Consider the following 21745-nt stretch of genomic DNA (forward strand, 5'->3'; position numbering starts at 1 on the left):
GAATATACTGAATTCTAATGAGTCAAATAAAAATGTAAGTATTTTCGTTTTGTGTTCTTCGGAATAATGAGGACTCAAATCAGGTGAATGCCGTGTGACACGGGGCATTGTCATGATGAAGCATCCACTTGTCTGCAATGTGTGGTCTCACGCGAACCACTCTTTTCCTGAGCCTTTCAAGGACACCTTTGTAAAACACTTGGTTGACAGTTTGTCCTGGAGGAAGAAATTTTTTATGCATGATACCCCTTTTGTCAAAAAAGTAAATCAGCATGGTTTTGATCTTTGATTTTCTCATTCGACATTTTTTCGGTCGATGAGATGAAGGAGTGTGCCACTCCTCGCTTTGCCGCTTTATTTCAGAATCATACTCAAATATCCAGGATTCATCACTTGTGATCACACGATTACAGAATTCTTGGTAATTGTCAATCCTCTCAAGAAGATCAACGCACACGTTTCTTCGATTATCCTTCTGTTCCGTTGTGAGGTTTTTCGACACCGATTTCGCATGTCCAAATCGTTTGTCAAAATTTGATGATACGATGAAAGTGTTTAAATTTCACTCATCATCCTTATTGTTAAACGACGGTCTGATCTCACAAGAACCCTCACACGCTCAACGTTTTCGTCAGATTTTGAAGTTGAAGGTCTCCCAGAGCGAGGTTGATCTTCAACGTGTTCTCGGCCTTCCAAAAATGATTTGTGCGGCGGAAAACTTGCGCTCTTGATAAGCAATGTTCCCCATAGGTCTGTTTCAACTTTTCGAAGGTCACACTCGCGGACTCCCTAAGTTTAACACAAAACTTAATTGCACAACGTTGTTCTAAATTTCGATGCTCAATTTTCGTAACGCACAACAAAAACACAACTTCACTGATGGCGCTGTCAAAAATAATATTTTGGCTGAACGGAGTTGAAACTCGTATTGAGTATGTGGAAGGGATGAACAAACCGGTCTGGTACAGACCGGTAGACACAGCTTTGCCAGATCGTTCGCAGTGTTACCAATCTCATTACTTTTCTCACATAATTCGTAAGTGCGACATGCCGCAAGATCCTAAATACAGGGTGTCCCATATAAAACGCAACCCAACCTTATATCGGTAGGTATTGAAATAATAAAAAGGCATATGCAAATGTTAATGTAATTTTTATTATTACCATCCATTATCTTACATTTAGAGTAAATGTTGGAATTCATCTTCTTGAATACAAGCTTCAGTTCTTTTTACAGCGTTTCTGTACCAGTCGGGGAGTAATTTTTTGCCGCCACCTTCTGGAGATGGATACAAATGAAATTGCTGATGAACTTCGTAACCAGGAAGTTGTGGAGGTGAAAAGAATAAAGAAACGGCAGAACGGAGTGGAAGAACCTACATTAACTTCTTTCAATCTTCCGGTACCACCAGTGAAGATTTAAACGGGTTGGTTACGTGTCTGTTCGGATGCGTCCATACATCCCCAACCCACGACGATGTTTTCAATGCCAAAGGTACGTCCAAAACACAACTTCTTGTTCGAAATCTGCAATTTTATTTGTTTGTTTTTTAATATTTTACAAAGTTTTAATTTTGTTTTTAATATTTTAGTTTAGATTTTCACTTTATTCTTAGTATGTTAGTTTGTTTTAAATTTTTAGCTGAATTTTTTTTGTTTTTAATTTTGTTTTTATATTTTGTTTTTAAATTTTATCTTTGTTTTCCGGGCGATGATAATATGTAATGTTTTTCGCCCAGAAAAAAAAAGTATATTCAGTAATAACATCGGATCACTAACATGATTAAAAAGCGAATTTCGCTTTGTGTACAAGCTCGTACATAATACAAGCCAAATTACAAGCTCATAGTTAGTACATGGTCTTCATAGTCTCTTTTTCATTCTTACAGAAATACTTATTGTATTATTCATACATAATACATTGTCTTATTGTCGGAAATTAAGATTAAAATTTTGATTAAACTAAAAAAACTTATCAGTTATGTCATTCATAACGTAACTGATCTGTTAGAACTTTTACCGATCAGTTAGAATATTCGCATTAAAATGGACTTAAAAAAAAACCCTAATTTGTAGAAGAAAAAATTTTGGATATATTTTTGCTTCGTAATTCCTAAATCATGGATTTTATTTCGAAAAAAGCTGTTGTAAATAAATAAGTTAACTTCCTCGTGTTTTTTTTTTATACGTACCATTCATTACGTTTAGTTGAAAAACGTGACAATTTCATTCAGTAATTCATTCATATTTGATAGGTTTGATTTGTGCGTAAATATTAAGATGTCAGTCAATAAGAATGTATAAAAAAATCTCGAGTACTTTTTTATTACTTTCTTGTACGAAGTAAAGGAAGTATTATGATCGCAAAAAAATGTCGCTTATCAGATTTCAACGGAAATATCCATTTTGACCATCCATGAATCCATTTTGACTAGTTTCGATGTGTGACGTCTGTACATATGTGTTCGCATAATTAAAAAAACGATTAGCCGTAGGATGTTGAAATTTTGGATTTAGGACTGTTGTAACATCTGGTTGTGGACCTCCCCTTTTGATTGGAATCGATTGAACCAAAAGCGTTCGAAAAAGCCCAAAATCCAAAACAGTTTGGATTTTGGACTTTTTTTTAACTGTAATAATAAGCCCTCATTGAGAGACATCAACGGTATATCATAAGTGGTACTTATTTTCATCGGTTCCAGAGTTATAGCCAAATTAAATTTTAATTAATAAAATATTTGGATCTTACAAGGAGAAGGCACATCGGTTCGAATCTTTGTTTTTTTAAAATTTAAATTTATTGATTTATTAATAATTATAACGAGTGATTGTAAAAAAAAATTACGATAAACAATAATTCAGTAATAACAATTAAAAAAATATCGGAAGTTATTAATGAAATAAAATTTTTTATGTACTTTTCATTTTAAAAAAAATGTGTATATGTAATTACAAGGAAGGTATACAAGGAAGTCATGTAGTGTTCACATCAGATTTTTTAATTACAAATTTTATAAATTTTTTTTTTGTCTTCAGTCATTTGACTGGTTTGATGCAGCTCTACAAGATTCCCTATCTAGTGCTAGTCGTTTCATTTCAGTATACCCTCTACATCCTACATCCCTAACAATTTGTTTTACATATTCCAAACGTAGCCTGCCTACACAATTTTTTCCTTCTACCTGTCCTTCCAATATTAAAGCGACTATTCCAGGATGCCTTAGTATGTGGCCTATAAGTCTGTCTCTTCTTTAAGCTATATCTTTCCAAATGCTTCTTTCTTCATCTATTTGCCGCAACACCTCTTCATTTGTCGCTTTAACCATTAATTTGATTTTTAACATTCTCCTATAGCACCGCATTTCAAAAGTTTCTAATCTTTTCTTCTCAGATACTCCGATCGTCCAAGTTTCACTTCCATATAAAGCGACGCTCCAAACATACACTTTCAAAAATCTTTTCCTGACATTTAAATTAATTTTTGATGTAAACAAATTATATTTCTTACTGAAGGCTCGTTTCGCTTGTGTTATTCGGCATTTTATATCGCTCCTGCTTCATCCATCCTTAGTATAAATAAATATTATAAATAATATTTATAAATAAATATTGTAAAATTAACATTTTGTATTACCATTTATATTAAAGCCCGTATTTTTAGTTTTATTTTGAGCTTCTTTGTCTTGGATTAACTTCAACGTAAATGCTAAGTCTTTTTCAAAGTCAGTTTTTTCTCGTAGTTTTCCTTTTTTTCTATTATTCTTTTCCTTTAACATTGTGGTCGTATACTCGTTTTAAAACATTCATAATATTTTCTCAAACATTATATTTATTTTATCTTTTTTTTTTTTTTAAGAAAGGTTTTATTTATTGTCAAGTAATGGTTTTTAGTTTTCGGCTAAAAGTACCTGTTTTTATGACATATACCCGAGTCCTATATCGGGTCGAACTGGGGAATTATTTTTTCTCATGTTCCCACGGTATTTAATAAAGTTGAAAAATATTTATAGAAAGTCGATCGGTAACTGGATGTTACGATAGAAGGGATTTTTCTTGTTGGTGCTTATCTAGTCTCCTACACTATTGATGACCGGCAAGGGGTATTTATGAATGTTAGTCGTACAAAGGTGTGTCCTTTCGTATTGTTAGTTATTGAGATTACAGCAAAACGTTAAAATTATAATAATAGAAATAAAATGTTGACAGACAACTGATTTATCCATAACGGGTATTTTGTTATTTTCATAACCTATCTGTATAGTTTAACTGAATATTATTTAAAACTTTTGTCGGCATCGGACTCCCCTGTTTTCGTTATAATGGAACAATATTCAATTTCAAATTGTTCATTTCTTAGAATAATAAGTGTTTTGTTGAAAGTTCCTAGCTTCGTAGAAGTATTGAGCTGCTTCCTCGTACCGTAAAATTGCATATATCTTTATAAAAAAAAAAAATATTTTTTTTCCTGTTTTTCTACCTATATATTAAATAAATCTTCTCCAAGTTTTGAAAGAAAGACAACGTTTTTTCCTGTACTCGATTAAATATTGAACTGAAAAATATTTTTATGAGAACGTTCCTTAGTAACCATCCCAACCCCACTTTCCTACTGACCGGGATAGCTCTGGGACACAACGTCCTAGAACAATCCAGCCAAACTCATTATCTTTAATTTTTAAAAAAATTCAAAATTAAATTAAATGTAACAAATACAGGCCTTGAAATCGATTCCGGCGCCCTTTCCTTAAGAGAGGACGATCCCTTAAACAAAAGATTTCAGCCCGCTCTAGGCTGAAAGGGAGCGCGTTACGGAAGATAGGCTTATTAGCTCATCGTTCCGCCGGGTCCCTGCAGCTAACACTTTCCATCGGATAGGAACGCAATCCAAACTGCACCAAACAAATCAACGCCCATCTCCTATTAATAATCCGTCAGTGTAGTCCGTATACTGCGAAAAGTAGGAGGGTATTGAACTCTCCGACATCCTTGCGTTCCGTTCCATTATGAAAACGGTCGAATTAAATTTTAAAATGTTCAGATAAACGCGTGAATCGCAAGAATGAGTATTACATTTTACGTTAGAGTTTTTAATCTGTTTTTATGTTTAGGGCTTGTTGATGTAAAATTTCCTACCGGTTTTATCGGTTTTGACTGAAAGTTAATTAAATATTAGAATAACATCCTTAAGATCCTTATAATTCCTTGTAACAATAATCTATTTAATAACGTCGATAAAGAAAAAAAAAAGAAAAGAATCTTCAGATCTTCTAGGTAGATCGTATAGTATTTATTTAAAAAAAATTCTTCGAGTTATATTTGAAAGAAAATTATCAGAAAAAATTAATTATACCGGTATATAAAAGGAATCCTCAAAATCGGTCCGGTGAATCTGACCAAAAATTCATTTTTCAATTGAAAATTTCGATCGTTTGAAGTCTGTCAAATTAAAAATAAAATAAAAAACTGTTGACAACTTGCTGACATTTATTTTGGTGCAGAATTACAAATCGAATTTAAAGAAGGATTTTTGGACGATGAGAATATGTTAAACAATGAGTTTTTTAAAATATCATTTAATCTAACATTATCTAAAAATTCCTTATTAATTTATTCGAGTTTTCAGTGGAAATACTTTGAATACCTAAAGAAAAAATAAGTAAACAGGGCCCGGGCGTGTTTGTCATAATTAGGGACTGATTTACGGCACAAAAATAAAAAAAAATTACGTAGTTAAATATTACTTATTTCGCTTTATTTACCTTCGGTCCGCATTTTGTGTTTTACTTCCTTGTACGAAGTGAAGGAAAATGTTTTGTGTGGTCGCGAAAAATGTCGGTTTCCAGATTTTAACTAGTCTCGGCCTGAAGTCTGTACGTACGTATGTATGTGTGTATGTATACATACATACTCGCGTAACTGAAAAACGATTAGCCGTAGAACGTTGAAATTTTGGATTTAGGACTGTTGTAACATCTACTTGTGAACCTCCCCTTTTGATTGCGATCGACTAAACCGAAAAAGCCCAAAATCCAAAACGATTTGAATTTTGAACTTTTTCTTAACCGCAGTAATAAGCCTTCATCGAGAGCTTTTCAATGATATATCGTAAGCGGTAAAAATTTTCATCGGTACCAGAGTTATAGCCAAATAAAATTTTAATTAATGAATTATTTGGATCTTACATCGGTTCGAATCGGACTTCATCTCCTTTTTTTCTTAACTTTTTTTTCTTGTAAGTTAAATATATTGATTTATTAATTTATTAACCTCTCATTGTAAAAAAACATTTACGATGAATAAATAAAAAAAATAATAAAAAAAATCAGAAGTTATTAATGAACTTTTCATTTTTTTAAAAATGTGTATATGTCATTTAAAAGGCGTACAAGGAAGTTATGCGGTGTCTACATCAGATTTTTTTAAGCGTTTAAATCGTATTCACTGGTATTTATATCCACGGAGGATGATTTGTTATCAGAATTTTTGTTATCTTTCCCTAAATGATTGGTTTATCCGTTTACAGATGACTTTTCACAATAAAGTATTTCATTTTCCTGAATTTGTAACAAAATTATTTAAAAGTTTTAGTTAACCAGTGAGCGGCATTGTTTCATTTCTTATTTTTTGGTCGATTTTTGGAAAAATATTATTTTCCCTTTAATTGAAAAATTGCGATTTTCTATAATTTTAAATTTAACGAATATTCATTTATCGATAATGTTGTTGAATTAACTTTTTTTTCATACTTAACGTTTGTTAACGAAAATGTTATTCTTATAAAAATAAGGTTTAAACCGTCCAGACAGTTTTAAAAAGATACTTTTTTTGCTATATTATGTGAAATTATATTTTTTTTTAATCTAAAATATCGTCCCTAGATAAGTCGGTGTGGTCACATTCTTTCTTATAGTTTTTGACCTGCCAGGGTAAAATCATTGTGTTTGTTGTCTACTTTCCTTAACATATATATATATATATGAGAATAACTGTTTATACGTACACAGATGGCGAGCTACATACTAGTCTATTAATTTAAAGATAATAAATAACTCTGTATATAGCTACATTAAAAATCTATTGGTTCTGTTTTACTTCTCGGTTATTTTTTTATTAACAAATGCAGTTTTATTTCATTACTGAAATTTGCCTTCGAAATTATGAAGAAAAAGTAAAGAAAATTAAATAATCGATGGTTGAAGCCTTTGCTTGTTGGAAATTCATAATAACAATTAGAAAGTAAAAACAGATATCTTTTTGATTTTCAAAAAACGTATTTAAAAATGAAAGCTGTTTCGATACGCAGTATCTTCTTCAAATTTTAAGAAATCTTAAAATGAATTAATTATTAAAAAAAACTTACTTGCTTTTTACGGTTACTTTTTGACTTAACGTCTTACGCCCTTGTTGAATGCGGGTAAGAAGAATTCTAAAAATTTATTTATACCAAAATTGGGGGGGGGATTTGAACCTACGGTTTTTCCAGTTGTATTACGTTTAAAAAAAATTGTTGTTTCGTCAAGAACGGTTACCTTTTACAAATAAAATAAATATGGTATTTTCATTTTAAAAGTACCATCGGGGAATTCTTTTATCGAATACCGGCACCGCTGATTATTCGCTTAAATATCCGATTTATCTCTTTTTAACGATATAAGAATACTATTTGATTAAATGTCTCCGACGAAAAAGATTAGATAAGAATAAATTTCCTTATCTCAGTAAAGTAGATTCAGCTCGATATCCGTTTCAAATGTATTGTAGCAGGTTATTTGGATCGGTTCTGTGCGTTTATATCGAGAGCAGTTTAATTTCGGTATCGAGGTTTAACATGAATATTTGGAATTTGCCTACTAACGAACACGAAACCGATCGGTTCCTCCAACCGCGTGGCATTCTAACTGGAACCAGGACATGTCGCGATGGACACGCAGCGCGATTTTACGAAACCGATGGTATTGTACGGCTTAGCGACAAACGTATTTGCCGGTCGAAAGTAAACGTGCATGTCGGTGCTCGACTGAAAAATTTGAACCTCATCTTCGTGATCGACATAGGTTTTCTATATAACTGGGCGTTTCAATTATCAAGCGATGCTTGATGTCATCTTGGATCGGCTGTCGGCCCGAATACAGTAGTCGATCGGAATAATTTCATTACAGAAGTTATTTCAATACAGTCAAACGATATTGAATAACACAGACGACCTGAAATCGGAGGAAATTGTATGTTCCTCAGAATCCATTAAACGCTGTTCTCGAGGCGCAAAAATCATACCGGTCGCGTCTACCCGCAACAGTGGGTTTTCAGCGGCATTTGTCATGAAAACTGCGTGTGTTTCTCGTGAAAGTCGCTTATAAATCGCTTCAAACCCTGTTGAATGGTATTAAAGTTAACATCGGGAGCATATTTTACTCGGATTCCTGGCGTGCGTACCAAACTGACGTACTGGAAACGGAACGGTTCCGCCATTACACTGAATCATCGGTACTATTTCGTTAATACTAACCGATGATATTCAAACCGTTGAACGTATGTGGGGATCTCTGAAATGGCCGAATAAAAAGGCGTCACGTTGAACTGTACTTCGCCGAATTCTTATGGCGATCGTAGCTTTCGGCAAGTAAAATTTCCGTGACTTTTAAGTTGAAATAATTCAGTAGCTTGTAAATTAACAACGAATAAAGAAATTAGTTAGAAAAAGCCACTGATATGAAGCGAACAAGCGTTGGCGCCGGCATTCGATAAAAGTACCTCTTTCTTTAGTATTTTTTTGAAGATAAATTTCAGTAATGAAATGAAATTATGTAAGTTAAACAAAAAGCGAACCGGATGTTAAATTAGATTTTATGAAACTAGTTATTAAATTTTTTCTAAGATCAGTAAAAGTAGCTTAAACTCACTTGTCCGTCTACGTGCGTCCGCCCCTTTACTATCTGTTACTTTCTTATGAAAGCAAGCGATTGGATGTAGGCGTATATTTTTTTGTTTAGTTAAATATAATATTATCAGAGTCGATGACTATTAATAATGCCGTTGTAAAATAATAAAAAAACGTGTGGTAATTTATTATAATTCCGTATTTATACTGATTATTCATTTTTACTTCCTTTTACATTGTAATCGCGAAAAAAATCGGTTTTTTAGATTTCAACTGAAATATCCATTTTGACCATCCCTGAATCCATTTTAACTAGTTTCGGCGTGACGTCTGTACAGTATGAATCTCGGATAACTTAAAAAACTATTAGCCGTAGAACGCTGTAATTTTGGATTTAGGACTGTTGTAACATCTAGTTGTACACCTCCCCTTTTGATTACAATCGACTGGACCAAAAGTATCCCGAAAAGACCAAAATCCAAAAAATTGGATTTTTGAGTTATTCTTAACTGCAGTAATAAGCTCTCATTAAGACCTTTTTAACGATACATCATAAGCGGTACTTATTTTCATCGGTTCCAGAGTTTTAGCCAAATAAAATTTTAATTAAATAATATTTGGATCTTACAAGGGGAAGGCCCATTGTTCGAATTCGACTTCATTTCTTTTTTTTTAATTTAAATAAATCGATTTAATTACCAATTTTTTTTTATAATTATTAACCTGTGATTGTAAAAAGATTTTTTTTAAATAAATGATAATTCAATAACAATGAAAATTAAAAAAATATGAAAAAAAATCAGAAGTTATTAATAAAATAACATTTTTTCTACTTTTAAAAATGCGTATATGTAATTTAATAGGCATACAAGGAAGTCATGTGGTGTCCAAATAATTTTTTTTTACTCGAGGTGTTGCTGATAATGTCGTCAGTACGCTATTACATCAACAATTTCATTAACTTTTTATTAACTCGTTTAAAATTTTTGTAATTATTCACATAAACTCATTGTTTTTCATAAATGAAAAATACCAATCCTGCAACGGAATTCGAATGTAGAATTCCTGAAGAAAAACACAAGACACTACAACCCCGTTATGTTATTCTGTTAATTATTTTTGCGTTAATATTATACGTTTAATAACCGTTTCGTTTGATCTTGACGATCAAAATTATTTTTAATTAAATTTGTGTAGTTTTTACTGTATAATTACAACGCGTAGAATTGTAAGGTGTTAAGTTCTAATTAATCAAAAGAGTGTTTCAACTTTTTTTTACATTAAGGATACCCCTCACCAACGGTAATAGATATTCCGTAAATATTTTGTAAAGATATTTGGTGCAGATTTTATCGCCTTCAATATTTTTATTTTAACATTTTCATCTCAATATTTTCGTATGAAATTGAGTTTCTTAGTTTTGGTATTTTTTTTAAATTTAATTTTGTTCATTTAGTTACTCGAATCGATGCAAATTATAATGATCTTAAATGTTTAATCGTGTATGGAATTCGTCAAATTTTACAGAGCACTATCACATATTTGCCGCAATCTATTTATCTCTGTTTATTCAATCAAAACAATGCTCTCGCAACTCGCAGTGCCCGTACCGTGACATTGATAATTTAGTCGACTATTCGTATTTATCAATATATTTGCGATGAAGTATTAAATCAGATTGTTCTGAGACTGCCCAATTTTCTGATGAAATACAATCGTAACTGTAATTCTTGATGAAGAAGAGGATAAAAGCAGTAAGAAAAGAAAAAAGGGTACATGATGTACGGTTTAAAAGAAAAACCAAAGAAGAGTATGCTACAACTTATAAAGAACTTACTGTTAACGAAGATAAATTTTACGAATACTTAAAACGCCACATACATTAAATTTATTTTTAATTAAAATAGAAACGTTTGAAAAAAAGAACATACCCTCTGGAAACGAATGTTTTAAAAAAATAATTATGCTACCAGGTCTGCATTACGAATTGAAAACTGAAAGATATCGTTGCCAACTAATTTTATTTTTACGTCTAAATAGCTGTGTACGATTTTGTCACGGGCCAATTTGAACATGTCGATAACAAAACAAGATAACGATATTTTTTAATGACTGTCACCGGTAGAATTTCATTGTACTATAACACTGAGATGCTGTACTCTAATTCTATCTGAGGTATCTTCTGAAGTAATTTTGATGTTTGGACTATTTTTAGTACCGCGGCAAGACATCGTAGGTAACAGTAAACCAGTCGCTGATCCAACAATAATTTTTTCTCCTGTTTAGCCTCCGGGAATCACCGTCATGTATTGCTACAGAGGATGAATGAGGATGATATGTATGTGTGTAAGTGAAGTGTAGTCTTGTACAGTATCTGGTTGACCGTTTCTGAGATGTGTGGTTAATCGAAACCCGACCACCAAAGAACACCGGTATCCACGATCTAGTATTCAAATCCATATAAAAGTGACTGCTTTTACTAGGATTTGAAAGTTGAAACTATCGACTTCGAAATCAGCTGATTTACGAAGACGCGTTCATCACTAGACCAACCCGGTAGGTTTGATCTAACAATCTGTCCTCATCCTGCGTTTCAAGTGAGCTTTCTAAACTTTGATTACTAATTTAATACGTAAATCTGTATGTATGTATATATATATAAAAGAACATGTCGTGAGTGATTCGTAATCAACGCCCAGATAAAACTACTAAAGATAAATTGAAAATTTTGATTCACGTTCCTTTTACGGTGTAAGCGTACACCTTAAGAAAGGATTTTTTGAAATTCCGAGTCTGAGGGAATAAAATGGAGTTACAATGAAATTACTGTTTTTTGAGTTTCTCTGTAACAATGAGTTTATGTAATTAATTACAAAAAAATAGTCCTGACCGTGACGGGAAAGGCAAGTAATCATATAGTGCGGGCATAGCCGCGACGGGATGCTAAAATATATATATATTTATTTAAAAAAAATAAATCCCCCGCATAATATTTTATAAAGAAGTGTGTTTGTATATATATATATTTATACAAGAAACCGTACTACATTAAGAAAGAAATTGTTTGTTTTTAAATAGTTAATCAGTATCATGACACTAGTCTGATAATATTAAAATCAGTTCTATTGAAACTTCCTGTAGGATTACTTCATTTACATTTCTCCATACCTAAACTTTGAGGTTCAATTAGAAAAACTTAAAGTAGATAAATCGACTTTACCGATTAAGGAAAACGCATAAAAAGAAAATTGTAAAAAGCTTTAAGTGTACATAATGTAACAGAAGCCAAAAAGAAGCTCCACAAGAAAAAGTTCACACAAACATAGGTACGGAAACGTTTCATTAGCGAGTTATGGTTAACGAAATATTTCGCCCAAAATTCATCTTCTCTGGTGAAATGAGGTTGTATTGAAATTTTTAGGATGTTAATTGAAGGGTGAAATTAATGGTTTTAACCCGAAAAATTGAATAAAATACGTTCCAGAACTGTATTTCTAGTAGTATTCATGATATCTGAAGTAAAAATGAAAAAAATGTTGTCTGAAAACCATTTTTTTTAGATTTGCAATACAATAATTTTGTTAAATGACTAATAAACGCGTGAAATTTATTAACAAAGGAAGCTTTTCTTTGTTTTAAGGAAAACAATTTGTTTAAGAAACAAATTGTTTTAAATAGTTAATCCAGGAACATAACACTAGTCTGATAATACTAAAATTAGTTCTATCGGAACTTCCTGTAGGATTACTTTATTTACATTTCTCCATACCTAAATTTGTTGAGGTTCAGGCTGAAAAGCTTAAAGTTGATAAATCTACTTTACCGATTAAGGTAGACACCTAAGTAGAAAATAATTGTGAAAAGCTTTAAGTGTACATAAAGGAACAGTATCTAAAAAAGAGTTCTATAAGAAAAAAGTTGTTGAATAACACCCGGAACAGGAAAAAATAACTTTAAATAACGTCCAGAGGAAACTACCCTTAAGTAAAAAATGAGAAAGAACTCTTAAGAAGTGTAATATCAAGAAGTATTTGTAAAATAATTGAAGATAATCTAATAAGCTAGTAAGAGAAAACAGAAATGGTAGAACCATAACAGTATGAGTGGGGTGTGTGGAGGGTTCCCATTCTGGAAATTGTTTTTTCGTTTGGAACTGTTTAAAAAATTGACTGCTTCGTTTGATATCTTTAATTTGATATTTTTAATTTGTATTTAAAACTATTTACCTAAAAAAAACTGGTGTTCTTTGGCGGTTGGGTTTTCAATTAATCACACATTTCAATCTCAGGAACGGTCGAACTGAGACTGTACAAGACTTCACTTCATTTACACTCATACATATCATCTTCATTCTTCATCTGAAGTAATACCTGACGGTAATTCCCGGAGGCTAAACAGGAAAAAGAAAGAAAGAGAGAGGAGAACATCATTAGTTGTAGTAGTACTTTTGTGTCGGTGAAACGGATCATTTTAAAAAAATGATGACCGGTTTATTCAAGCATTCATTTTATTCTTTAATATACAAACAGATCTTTACCCAAAAGCATTTAAATTATGTTATAACCATCCAATTTCTTAAAAATAATATCATTCGGGTGACCGTTTTCTGTGTGCAAGTTTATTTCATTACTTAATCATCACTTGACAGCGTTTCTAAAGGAATTCAACTAATTTCTAGCCGGATTCAGTGTTTCAACTTCTGAAAACTAAACTTTACAAACACCTCTATGGAAAGAAATAATTATACTGAAAAAAATTCTGGCTAATGCTAATCTACGTTGGTTTTCGGTAAACTTTTTATCGTTTGCCTTTGGACACCGTATAAGTTAACATATGAGGATGTAGCAGGAATAATTCCTCCACAGTCAATAGTGTGGTCTTGGATGACCACCGAAACTGTATTAAGATATTAAAATAACTAGATTATATTTGCCTCTTGTGCAACCTTTCGCTATCGATTAAAATTGATAATTCAGTTTTTTTATTTTATTTTAATTGTATCGATTCAATTTAATTGTGGAACATAATTTGTTAAATTCAGTACAAAAGCAAGGTCTCGGATTCTTCTACAAGTAAATAGATGTTGATGATTTTTAATTAGCGTTTTGTTTATTGTTTTTTTTTTCATACAGGCAGTATTTTTTGCAGGTCAAAGTTAATGTTTTTATAAAAATAAAAAAAGGATTATGTTAAAAATTTAAAACGTGTATAAATCAACTTAAAAAATGAAAAACCGCTATAAAAAAATAATATTTATTAAAAAATAATAGTCAAACCTTGTTAAATTTAAATTTCAGAGTTAGCCCCAAGTTTAAAGTTAACAAATTGATATTGATACTCGTTTCTAATTTGATGTAGACTTCAAAATTTTAAAAATCTGAAAAATATTATTATCTAATTTTTATTATTTCTTAATTTAATTTTCCCTAAAATTCATTTGAAGGCGGTCAATTTTTTTATCAAATGGTTCGTGAAAAAAAAAAAACTTGTTTTGATTGTCATTTGTAATTGTTCTGAATGATGATACGTGGTTGGTGGTGGATATTTCGGTGTGATTTAGAATACAGGGAAAATTATTTTACATTCATCCCTTCCCTCATTTTACTAGTGGCAGTATGTGCGATTTGATGGAGTGGGGAGAATTTAAGAGAAAAAATTAGTTTACGATATTGCCGAGCATAATTCTTTACGGATCGGGTGACAGTTGCATTTTCTGATTCGCGTAGTTTTAAGAGATTTTTTGCTGACCGTTTCGTGTTAATCATAACTGTATTTGATACTTCTTTCTGTTACCAGTAAGTTATTATTTTTTTTATATTCTGCATGTAGGTGTGCTTTACTTTTTCATGATTTTACTTTGTGGTTGGGGGAGCTTGTTAAAAGCATTACAGTTTTAAATTTAGAAAATTTCTTGTTGATTAAATGGAAAAGTTATTTTTTTCAGATATTTTTATTGAATTTAAAAATATAAATTAAGCCCCGAAAGAATATTACATTAAAAAAAGTTTGCACTATTGTATTATTTATTCTTTTATTTCTAGTTTTAACTTATCCTACAAATTAAACTTTTTGTTATGAAGAGCAGTTAGTCGTAATGTTGAAACTGCGGAGAATTTTTTTTTAAAGAAAAGCTTTTCTCTGCAATTTTCAGTCAACAGAATATTGTTAAATTTAATAGAAATTTAACACTGGTTTGGGTTGTACAGTATATAAATACTAGAAAATTGAAAAACTTAATTGTTTGTAGAAATTTAATTAATTTATCTCTGACGTATCGGAGCATAACTATATAAACAGACTATTCAGGAAAAATGAAGGACTTACTTTTCTTGCATAATTTTTATTAATTTTTTTTTGACATGCCAAGCAATAATATAAATTAAATCAGTCTTGTTAATATGGTTGTTAGGTTATGTTAATTATAAAATATCTGGTTCTGTTAAATTCTGTTTTTACATATACATATAAATTTAATAAGGTACAGTAAGTAGTATTTTAAATAAAACATCTAATTTCAGTGAACAACAAATGAACTTTGTTGGTTAATCAAGTGGAGGATTAATTTGGAACTATATTCTGTTTTTTTTTGGGGGGGGGGCAGGGGCGAAAAACGTTTCTTCGTTATCATTCCCCGAAAAAAAATAAAATAAACAAAATACAAAACATACACTAAAAATTTAAAAACAAAATTAAAACTTAAATTAAAATATGAAATACAAAAACAAAATAAAAAACTTAAACTAAAACATTAAATACAGATAACAGAAAAAATAAAAATTTTAAATGAAATTGATAACAGTATAAAAATAAAATAAAACAACACTACTAAAACGTACCTAAAATACAAACACTTCGAAGAAATAAAAACACCCAGCCCAAAATTTCTTTGTCATTGCCCAGGATTTGATGAATGTCCTGGGCAATTTAAATTTGCATGTAAGGCCGCGTAACACACACAATCCACAAGGATGTGGCACACAGTCAAGTGGCAGTTGCATCGTACGCATATTGGTGCATTTACTGCTGACAACAGTTACCTGTGTGTAGCTCTTTTATGACCTATCCGCAATCGGCAGAGGACCAGTTCCTCATGACAAATTTTCCTGTGCGTGGAATCCCATGGCAACACAGAACCTTTAATGTGTCCGATTTTATCTATTGTAGCTGTTCAGTCATCCTGCCACTTTGCACAAAGAGCGAGTTTTACATAACTAATAAAGTCTGATGCAGTAACATGGGTAGTGAAGAATGGTTGACTACATGCGTCTTTAGTAGCGGAATCTGCATGTTCATTACCCGAAATCCCTACACGGCTAGGGATCCAGTAGAAACTCGCTTTTGCATTGCGATGGTTCAACTTGTCAATTGCATTGTAAATTTCGGTGGCGGATATCTGGAGTAAAAATTTTGTAAGGCTTGGAGAGGACTACATGAGTTGCTACAAATAAGGATATGACCGTACTTATGGTAATGATATTCAAAGCTTTATTTATAGCATAAAATCAGTAAAAATCAATAATATCAGTAAAAATGCAACATACATGACAGATTGGCACCCAAATTGGTATTACTAAGGACTCGCAGCATATCTAAAAGTCTGAAACATCTCATTCTTAATTCTTTGATGTGTTTGACCCACATAAGGTGGCTATCAAAAAATAAACCTAAAAATGTGACATCAGAAGAGATAGCTCTCTACCAAGAAAGACTTGAGGAAAAAAGGGGTCCTGCAAGCGAGAAAAGACTACATATTTTGTTTTCTGTGGCTGTTGATCGACAAGCAAAATCGATCTGTATCAAAATCAATTCATATTCTGTATATTTAACATTTTATGCAAACTTGCTATTTTAAAATATAATTTTCATAATGTGTGTCAACTTTCTTTATCTTACTTGATTTTTTTTTCTTCAGTGTCCATAAAAGAGACCAACACACAGTACTTGTGTCCTACTGACGCAGTACTGAACTACGCTGAAGGCACTATGTTTCAGGCACAGCTAAACACTACGGTCACACGGTTAGACCAGTGGAATAAGATCGGTCAGACTGTTGCACTGTTTAAATTGTTGACTAAGCTTGCCCCAATACAAGCTAGGTTTGCCTCTATCGCTATTGATTACAGTCTCGCTGATAGTACGGAATTAGCTTTACAAGAACAAGAAGCTAATAATCCAGGTAATTATTTCGTCACATATTTTCTTAAAAAAATTTTTAATTTTTATTCTGTTTTTACAATATTTGTTATTATTTTGTGTCATGGGTTTTCTGTAGCTTCTCTAAAACTTGTATACAAGTTTGAAAATGTGATAAGTTAAATCTGAAAATCTGTACGGTTGTAAGTATTTAGAGAACTAAATATAAAGTTCGCTATAAAATGTGTAATTATATGTAACTATAAAATGAGTAATTATATTATAGAGAGTTTAAATCTCCAAAAAATTATTTTTCTAAGCTGATTAATTGTAATTTGATGAGCTATGATTTGAAACAGTTAAGTTTCAAATTTGGAATAATGTACCTTATTGGAACCAATTCATAAAAGAATATGATACTTGGCTTCGCTAGAAAGATATTTTTAGTCATAAAAAATCTTTCATGTAAAAATTATTTTGGGAGCTTTATAGCTGTTTATAAACATTTCTTTATCTTAATCCATTTTCCCCCAACAAAAGACTGACCATAAAATGTGATGTTCTTGGATATTTTTAATATTTTGCAAGGTTTTATAATCTTATCATGAGGAATTAAGTTGTTGTGCTTTTCTATTCTTGAAACATTTTGTTTTCAAATCCTGTTAAATGTTTCTAAAGTAATTGAGTGTAATATTAGAGTGTAGTAATTGAGTGTAGTATTGTAATGTAGAGATTAACATCTCTACGGTAAGTTCATAAGGTTGGCAACCTTATGTTAAAACTTCCTTTTGGTACGATTGTTTGCCATATTGTATAACTTCTATTCATTCAGTTTGTTATATTTTATGTAGTGGTAGTGTAATCAAAATCAGCACTCTGCAGTGTTCACGAGTGGTTCTCATGCTTTACATCACTAGCTGTTATTCACTGATAGAGCTATGGTATTTCTTTTGGTTTTTAAAATTAACTGGAAGAGCTGCTGAGAATGGTTAAATGTGGATAAGTTTAAGAATAGGTTAAATGTGAATACTGTTAACTGCATTCTGTACTTAGGAACAGAATGCTACTGTAAGCTGTGTCACATTTTTTAATTGAAATGTTTTATCTATTCGTGCTACAAAAGGGCAAGATTTTGCATAATATTATAGAATTTAATTTTATTGTACGGTCCTAATTTACATTTGCTTTTTTTAGATTATAGCTTTATAAAAATCTGATTGAATATCTCTATATTTTTGTAAGTTGCTGTGTTAATAATATTAAATGTTAACAATAAACTGCATTGTTATATGCATTATATGTTAACCATATATTATAAAATCATTTATAATATTAATTTAATAGGTTTTGTGAGTGGATTGTTGTCTGAGAGTAAAGAAGTGGCAATGACACAGTTGTTACTTCATCTGCCGCTTTTGTGACCTGGCAACCGAGAAGCAAAACATCGTTATTTGGCTGTTGTACCGATTATGCTAAACTATTAAATGGAAACTGGATGTTTTGTTGAAGAGGCTCGACAGCTATTAGTCTATGTACTGATACATCCTGCTTTAAAGGATAATAGGAGGTAACAATAAAAAAATATTTTATAGGTATTGTTTTTGTATGTTTACTTTGTATTGTTACTATGATTATTGCAGAACTGATTTCAGATAGGCTGATTAAAAAAACATTTCGGAAAAATGTTTTTATCTACATGTTTATTGATATATATATATATATATATATATATATATTATTTTATAGATGTAAAAAACTGATTTTTAATAAAAATGTTTAGAAATTGTGGTCATGCCTTTCACAGAGATGTAATGCCTGTAGTTTAACATCTGACTTTTATGTAGTCTTAATTTTATTAATAATACTTGTCTGATGTCTGGCAAATGTTAATAAAGAAATAAAAAAAATTATTTTTGATTCTGTGTATGTGGTGGTTTAGATATTCTTCTCTTATTACATTATATAAGTGTATTGTTTTATGATATTAACAAAGTGTTACTATCTAATTGCCATTTAACAAACAATGTTTTTTTGCTATTGAAAATTCCTTCAACATTCAAAGTAACCGTTATTGGCTCTCTAGACTGCTAAAATTTGACACACTTACCTTAATTCATTCATAATAAAAAAAATTAAGACATTTCTGTTTGAGGAAAGCTCACAAAAAACTGTCATTATGAAAATAGATTCTTTAAAATCAAACTAATCTGCATAACAAAATGTTGAACGTTTGCTAACAGATGCATTTTTGTTTAATAAAGATTAATGATAAATTGTGAATGTAAAAAATTGTTGAAGGACATGGAAAGTGGGATGGGATTTTAAGTTTTCAGGCTAAATAGTCTTAGGTGCTTGATGGCTAAGTATCGGTTCCCTAATAAAAAAAAAAAAAAAAAAAAAAAAGATTTATGGTGTAACTTTCATCCAATTTTGCTTTCATTCACTATATCAAAGCCGCAATTTATATTTCTTCAAAATTGGATCTAATTTTGTACTAAAGTTTGAAGTCTGATTCATTAGCTAAATCCTTTTTATTAGTATTGGCAGACTAATTTGTACTTGGAAAATGGTTATCGATTTTTTCCTTTTCTTTTGGTGGTAGCCCTTTTCACATTTTTTTATTTTATTTTTTCTTGATGACCAATTTTTTTGCTAGAAGCCTCTGTTTTTATAAATTATTCATTTTGTAGGGAATCTCTTTATAACATTTTACTGTATTTTAATTTTCTACATGTACTGCCGCATTCAAATTTGTTTTTTATATCACCACTGTCATTTATTTCAGAATTATGTTATTGATTTTAATTAATTTGAAATATATCAATGTGCTGTGTGAGCACAATGCTTCATATTTTCATATAATAAATAACTTTTAAATACAAGTAAAGAAATGTTAAATAGTTGAGATAAACTGAAAAAAAATTTTACTTAAAATCTCAAACTAAATGGTCGTAAGTATCAAGTCAGCAGACTACTTGAAGTAATATTTGTACAAATAGATAAATAAATGAAAAGATAAAGAAATAATTATTAAAACAAATTGAAAATAAGTTAAAGCTATATATTCTTATGTACTATTCCTTATTACTTCATTTCATGTAATTTAATATTTTTACTTATATGTATGCCAATTCCCTATTGCCCATTGATGACAATTTATAGCAATCAAAATGAACATCTTTTTTATATTTTTTAAAATTTATTTTTTCTATTACTAATGTAAGTAGTAATGTAAGTTGCAGTCTGTTAAACTTGTGAACAATAAGTAACCCTATGGCCCAATGAGATGATGACATGTAAATAAGGTACAGTCTTGTAAAGACTCAGGTCAACAATTCTGAAGATATTTGGTTAGGCTAATTGAACCACAACCACCACAGTACATCTGTACCCACACTCTAGTATTCAAATTCATATAAAAGTTGCATACCTTTACTATAGATTTTAAATAAAAATTTTTAAACTCTTTTTGTTTCTAATTTATTTAAAATAACACTTCTTGATCACCCTATATAATATAAGTAATAGGCAATATAAGTACAGGGTATTTTTTTAGTCCTGTTACCCAATTGTTAATGTCTGGTAATTTTTTTCTAAGAAAGGGAAATTTTGTTTTGAGACACAAAGTTGGTAGCACTACTCAACCGGTATAGATATGGCAGTATGAGTTGATTCTCCTTGAGCTGTGTAAACCTTTATGCCATTTCTGGTCGTGTTACGAACAGAATGTCTTTTACCATAGAACAATGAGTTTTCATTCTTGAATAATATTTTGCTACGAAATCGTATGAGAGTGTAAAAGAATCATTTCAAATTGAATTTGTCAGTGTTCCTCCTCCAGAAAAAATGTCAATTTCTAGGCCAGCAAACAGATTTCGAGAGACAGGTAGTGTTTACGACAGAAAACTTAGCGGTCGACCAACTCGCTTGACAGATGACGTTTTACAGAATGTGAAAACAAGATTGCTCAATTCTCCTTGGAAAAGTTTACGAAAACTTTCCACACAAGTCGGTTTATCATATTCTAGTGTTCAGAAAGCCGCTAAAAAATTGAAATTGTATCCATATCGCGTACGATTAGTCCAAGAGCTTCAGCCTCCAGGTTTAAACAAGCGATTACAATATTGCCGTAGGTTTAGGTCTCTCATAAATGATAACGAAATCAAATTTTTAAACACAGTGTTCTTTAGCGATGAAGCTTGGATCCATCTCAATGGTTATGTGAACAGTCAAAACTGTCGAATTTGAGCGGTTGAAAATCCTAACGCTTTACAAGACAAATCTTTGCATCCTGAAAAAATTGGTGTGTGGTGTGCGATATCACATCATCGTATAGTCGGATCCATATTCTTTGAACAGACAGTAAATGGTGAAGTGTACAGGAATATTGTGCACCAATTTGTGTCCTGGTGGAACCTCAAGAACGGTATTGCAGCAAGACGGAGCTACATGACACGTCTCAAGAAACCACGTGGATTTTCTGCAAGAGTTCTTTGATGATCGAATAATAAGCAAGGGCTTATGGCCTCCAAGGTCCCCAGACCTCACATCTCCTGACTACTTTTTGTGGGGCTATATTAGTCCGAGGCCTTCAAAAACAATCCTCACACTATTGGTGAATTTTAAGTCAATATTACAGACTTCACGAATATTTCCATTGCAACTCTTAAAAAGGTTTCTGCTAATATGCTGAAAAGAGTCCGTGCGTGTTTAACCGCAAGGGGTGGGCATTTT

The 21745-nt window shown here is 31.2% G+C and overlaps 1 pseudogene; it reads left to right on the forward strand.

The window, feature by feature from the left end:
• The first annotated feature begins 1233 nt into the window (after positions 1 to 1233).
• The window catches only part of LOC142325813 (protein Smaug homolog 1-like), a 36577-nt pseudogene continuing 16065 nt past the window's right edge, over positions 1234 to 21745 (forward strand).

The sequence above is a fragment of the Lycorma delicatula genome, chromosome 5, assembly GCF_047948215.1.
Source record: "Lycorma delicatula isolate Av1 chromosome 5, ASM4794821v1, whole genome shotgun sequence".
Classification (NCBI taxonomy): domain Eukaryota; kingdom Metazoa; phylum Arthropoda; class Insecta; order Hemiptera; family Fulgoridae; genus Lycorma; species Lycorma delicatula.